Genomic DNA, 6,278 nt, shown 5'->3' on the forward strand with positions numbered 1-6,278 from the left:
CTTAAATTTAGGAACCATACTAGCATGTTTTTTTTGTTAAGTAGGTAGGTACATACTTAAGTACGGTAGAGTTATATTACCTACTTTATAAATACAACCCACAAATTTCCTTAAAAATTGTGAAAAATAATTTACTTTTATTCGTTTTATATACATAAATTAGTTAACAATATTTCGCCATTATATAAAAAAAAAAGATTGAGATGTATTTTTCTGCCAAAAAATAGTTGCGGTTGGTTGACATCTTTGGCTGAATAGGATCTATTCTTCTTATATCTTTTAATAAGGCCGTTAGAACTTTTTTAAAGTTTGAACCGCGCCACATGATGGAATTTGTATGCCCATTGCAGTCGCGGAAATCAAGACTGCTTATTAAATCTGTTTAGCTCTGTTTTAACACGAAAGTTCCCTGTCCAGGATGAAAAATGTAATAACGTTTAATTAATTACCTTTTCCATAAACGTTTAATTCTCACACTTCACCGCATAGCACAATGTTAAGTAACTTCTTATACACCTTGGTAAAGGCATACCAAGACCATGTTCAATTCATCGGTAATATGCAGGAAATCCCGTATCTCCATATGAAACTTGAAAACATCCTTACTCATCCCACAATTTCTACTAAAAACATAAAACGTATGGACATGTGAGTTTTTAAGTGGGGCCAGGAATCGAACCCGGGCTCGTTACTCGGGTCTAATGAACCGCCACTTCATTAGCGCCGCAAAAACGCCGCCTCCCGCGCAGCTCTATGCATCTTGTATGAGACACCCAGCAGGAAAGGCGCTATTCTGCAGCAGATTGCTGCTTGTATTCGTTTTGTATCGTTTTCAGAGTGTCTATCTCCGGTGCCGTAGAGATTATCCGTGTAGCTCCCATGTGGAGGGATCGATTTGAGTGCGGATAGTATGTCCCTATGCTTGTTGGCAATGGTTTGTTTTTTTTACGTCCCTGTACTAAATTACGTTACTAAAATATCAGTCTAAATCAAAACTAGTTCCACATTAAGCTTATAAGGACTTTATTGTGATAGTTAGACCACGATATAATATAATATGTATATCTATACATATTACATTGACAACATTAACAAGCATAATCTCAGGATGTGATGAGGATCAGACAAATAAAAACGCCCTTAGAACCTTGGACCCTAGAACCCCTATCTAAAAATGTATAAATAGCCGTTAACACAAATAAGTATAATGATGAACATATAGTTTTTTTAAAAGCTTATATTTAACTTGCAAGGTATGTACAGTCGAAGGCAAAAATATCGATCCAGACAAATGGCTCAAAAATATGTGAATAGACTTTATTGTCTAAGGTGTAAGAGGGTACTGATATTTTTGAAACTTTGAGAATGTATATATATTTATGTCCTTGACTGTACATATGTATGTGAATGTATGTCACTATGTTTGTGCGGGTCAAATCTTGCAAGTTAAATGTGATCCACTTCCCGGTTTCCGAGGAAGCTGAAAATTTGCATTCATATGTAAGTCGGGTGACAATGCAATATTATGTTATCATCGAGCTGATCTGATGAAGACAGGAGGTGGCTATAGGAACTCTGTGATAAAACAACGCAACCTAATCGTGTTTGGGGTTTTTATAATTGTCTCGATGAGTATTAGTTGCCTGTGGAAAAAATAGAGTCAGCGATAAAAGCTTGTAAGTAACAAAAATGATTTTTTTTTTGCCAAAAACTTGTTGTCAAAATGGAATGATCAGCTAACTTGTATGTATTATGGACTAATTCATGTGTGTTCGCTAGGTAAAGCTAACAACATAGATCTCTTCTCACCAAGTTCGCAGAATAACCCTCTGGTAAGCCAGTTAGCGCGACGATGTATTGCGTATTGTGCGCTACAAATTGATTGGCGCATCACAGACACCGCCGCTTGTACCTGTCACTTCGTCACTCCATGCGAGTAAACCATACCCAACTTACAAATTACAATCTTCCAACAACAAATAAAACCTTACTGTAACCTTTTAGAGTCCACATGAACTGAATAAAGCGGTAAATTCAAATTGGTGAAATGTGAATTCTGCATCAGGAGGACTATTGAATTTTAAGTTCTAAACATAAGGTTTAAAGTTCTAATTGGGTTGCTAAAGATAATGAAATTAATGTGGGTGTAAAAATATGTCAAGCGACACACAGAAGTGTCAATTGTATGGGATTTCTACTGATCGGCGTATAATTTTATCGAGGGAACTGCGATATTTGATTTTGACCGAGTGAAAAAGGTAAGACTTATTAGGTAGTATTTAAAATTTTCTTATTCCTAACTATAGGTATTATGTTCACTTAATAGAAACGTATTGACTTGCATATGCCTTTTAAATGTATTATTGGTTTTATAATTGTAATAATAATTGTATTGTTCTTCTAATTGTAAATAATTTTTGAATATGACGATGTACAATTACTACAAATAAAATATATTCTATTCTATTCTATTCTATACGAGTACTTATACTACAAAAATTAATTGATTTCTATTTTTACTCCTTTTTAAGAAAATTTCATTAAGTACGATAGAACCTCGATGGCACGCATCTCAAGAAACGCCAAAAATGTGTTAACGAGTTTTCGCCATAAAGAGGGTATCGACTTAAAGAGGTTCTTATAGATTTTTGTGGGCCCCTCTTTAAGGCCAACTTAAGCTATCAATAACTTCGTGATATATAATTGAAAAAAGAAAAATACGTTTGTTTTTTTCGTGTTGCAGATGTCTACTTTTAGCTTTCGAGTTAGAGAAATAAATATTGTACTGGTTAACCGCAAAGGGTTAATGTTGTCTTAATGCTTCTTAATGAGGTTAATTATTGCGAGATATGAGTGTTTTGGGTTTTGTAGAGAATTTGAAGTCATTTTACTTTGTGTTAACGAGAAATTTGCCTTATCAAGGTTATAAGTTAACTAGGTTCTACTGTATAAGGCTTTGAAATAAAATAGTAAAAAAAAAACAGAATCTTTAGAAATCTATGTTTCCCAGTTAAGAAATAAATCTTGAAAAACGTCAAACAAAATTGTGACCCCGTGGGCCTCCTTAAGATCAAGCTACGAAATTATGGAATTAAAACTACTACAACAAGGCTAAGGAAGGCGGATATGCACTTGTTCACAACAAGAGCTTCTCTCCGATTGTATCGTATACATTACTGGTCGCGGAAATGTTGACTAATGAATTAATAGTATTGATACATATGTTATTTGCACAAATTAATACAGTAATACATTAGATAATCATGAGAGCTTCAACAAACGGTATAAAAAGAGACTTGAAACCATAATGTTGTACGCCGAATCCCACTGATTATTTATCATCAGCAAATCAGGATTAAACTAAAGTACGTTAACTAAAAACCAGTGCTAAATTTGACTAAAAAATAATAATTAAGTGTTTTTTTATCTGACTTTCATGCTAGACCTTTCGTGAATAATAAATACAATTGGGCATATAGTTAATTAATTCGTTGTGTTATGGTTGAGGTGTGCAATAAAGAGTATTTTGTTGTTTTAAAAAGTGTGCCGAAAATGATACCTTTCTGCATTTTGCTTTCCAAGTACGATTTGTTTAATTTTTTACTATTAGCAATTGAAATTTGGTTTTAAATGGATTTGTTTTACATTTTCCATTCTGATATTTAACCCCATTCCATATAGCTGGGGAGCCGGCGATGCTAAATGTGTAGTTACTCGAGCGTCGTAGAGACCTATTGGAATCAAAAGATTAGATGATAAGAAGAAAAAAAGGCTATATAAAGTTTACTTTTCCAGCGAACAGGAAAGCGTCTACAGATTTTTTTAAATTACGGGGGGTTGGTGAAGGGTTAAAATAATCGTTGAGTAGATTGTGGATTTGGACGTTTTGGTCCAAGTTAATGCTATAATTTTTCTATAACTGAATACGACACTTATTTGTACGCATTTTCTTAATCTGACGACCACAATTTCGACGCCCGATTTTTACAATGAAACCGTCAGATTAAGGAAATGCGTACAAATAATTGTAAGATTTAGTAATAGCATAATTATAGCATTAATTTGGACTAAAATGACCAAATCCACAATCTGCTTAACGATTTGTTGAACCCCCACCAACCAACCAACTGCTCAACATAGACGGCTAAAATTGGTAACGGGGTAAAGGTAAACTTCACGGGGTAGCAAGATATCACTCACATTTTAATCTGGCGCGCTCGAGTAACTACAATAATCCCCTCTTGGGTTCCCCGACCATTATAAATAACGATACTTTTACCTAAATGCGTAATTGAAAGTACCCTCAAGAAATGCTTTAAAAAATTATACTTAGTCATGTTTTAAAAACACATGTATTTTACTTTCCTCTTATTCGAAATGAAAAGTAATGTTTAACTCGGATAAAAGGCATCATATCAGCCTCGGACTATGGCGCTCTCGCTCCTTTCGAGCACCAAACTACCTCGGCAAAAATGAGTGCCTTTCGTCCCTTGGTTAACAATCTACTATTGTGTTGAATAAATATATTTTTTGATAATAATGAATTAAGTATAATTAAAAATTACCATACTTAACAACAAAGGAATAAAATCTTATATTTAATAGTAACCAATGGATGATCGCATGGAGAACGCAGACCACCAGCGCCGGCACGGTAGCCCGGGGTCGCGGGTTCCATCCTCGCATAAATATTGTATCTACAACAATTCAGAACATTTTTGTCCGAGCATGTCTTTGAATTTATTGAACCTCTGCTACCATTGTTTATTCAATATATGATCTTTTTGCGCACTTCATTACGAAGAATGTATTATTTGTTCAAGAAATATTATGGAGGAAATGCAAAATAAATGTTGTTATTTTCTTATGGTATTGATTCTTAAAGCCTGTAAAATGTTGCGTTAGTCTGATTAATAAATATTGTTCTTTGTATATCAACTGCTTGTCTGGAGGAGGTTGTTACCTAAAGGTTTGTAATTAAATACTAAAGGTTGGGATTGTAACTCCTCATAACCGAACCTACTTGACCATAATTTCAATTTCTCAACCAAATAACCTTTAATTATTAATCAATTCGCAACGTCTTATAAATCACAATAGCAAAGGATATACATTAGTAATAATAATTTATGATGCTGCAGCCAGCCTACCCTCCGGCTATCTGTGCGATACGCACCTAATCTAATCTATCTTATGTTATGTTATCTAACACTAGAACACTTCGGAGTGCATAATAAATATGCTTGAAGTTATGGGGTGCATTTTGATAGCATGGTTTTTAGATTTAAAGGTGCATGTGAAGAGAGATTCAGATTACTAATTATCTTTTTACTATTGATTCTCGCCGATTACTTGCAGCACTTTTACTTTTAGAATAACTATGCAAAATGCATCGACTCCCAAGGATCTAATTTATAATAACGTTGTGTGTCTATAGTGATTTCGCTCAGGACAATACATATATCAAATATATAATTCGATTTTCTAATGTGTGATCTATCTACCATAACAAGTAGGTACCTACACACGTTTAAAGTTCAGTTTTAACTCACAGTTGTCATATCAACGTCGTAAGAGTTAGAAAAAAATGTCTGTGTTTTTACTGTGGGCTTATTCCTTGTACAAAGTGAATATAAATGAAACGGATATGATCGAATTACATAATTAAAACAGAAGCAAACATGATTATGGAATTAATAGGTACGGTGACTATGATACAACGTTTAATACTTTATTCAAATACCGTGGGAAATATCCGTAATCTAATGTGGATTAGATACAAATGAATAGCAGGTGCCACCTTACTACTGTAATAGTACATTACTACCGAGGCCGGGAAGGAAGGTTTTCACGCCGATGTATGTATAGTGCTTTTCTCAAACGTTTAATATAGGTATATAGTTTGTCAAAGGACTGTCTTATTTCAAACATAGACAGAGAGAATCATACTATCTTTGTCTTACACTAGTACTAACACCCAAAAGAAAAGGATGAGTATAGTTTTTTTTGTTCTTATTTACTAACAAGATTTGCTTGACTATATATATCAATTATATCAATCAAATATCGTTTTTTTTTAAAACTAGGAGTATTCCAGCTACCAGCGTAGCAAAACCGTCTCGTGTGATGCGGAAGGGTCCTGGATTTTCCCCAGGCTACCATCCCCCCACACAGTCCTACCGCTCGAATGGCCATAGTGCCATAGAGCCCGTCAGGTTAAAAAAAAAATGGCTGAATGCCATGATGCTGTGCCACAATTATATGGGAAATAGAAATTT

Source organism: Cydia strobilella, chromosome 1, assembly GCF_947568885.1.
Source record: "Cydia strobilella chromosome 1, ilCydStro3.1, whole genome shotgun sequence".
NCBI lineage: Eukaryota > Metazoa > Arthropoda > Insecta > Lepidoptera > Tortricidae > Cydia > Cydia strobilella.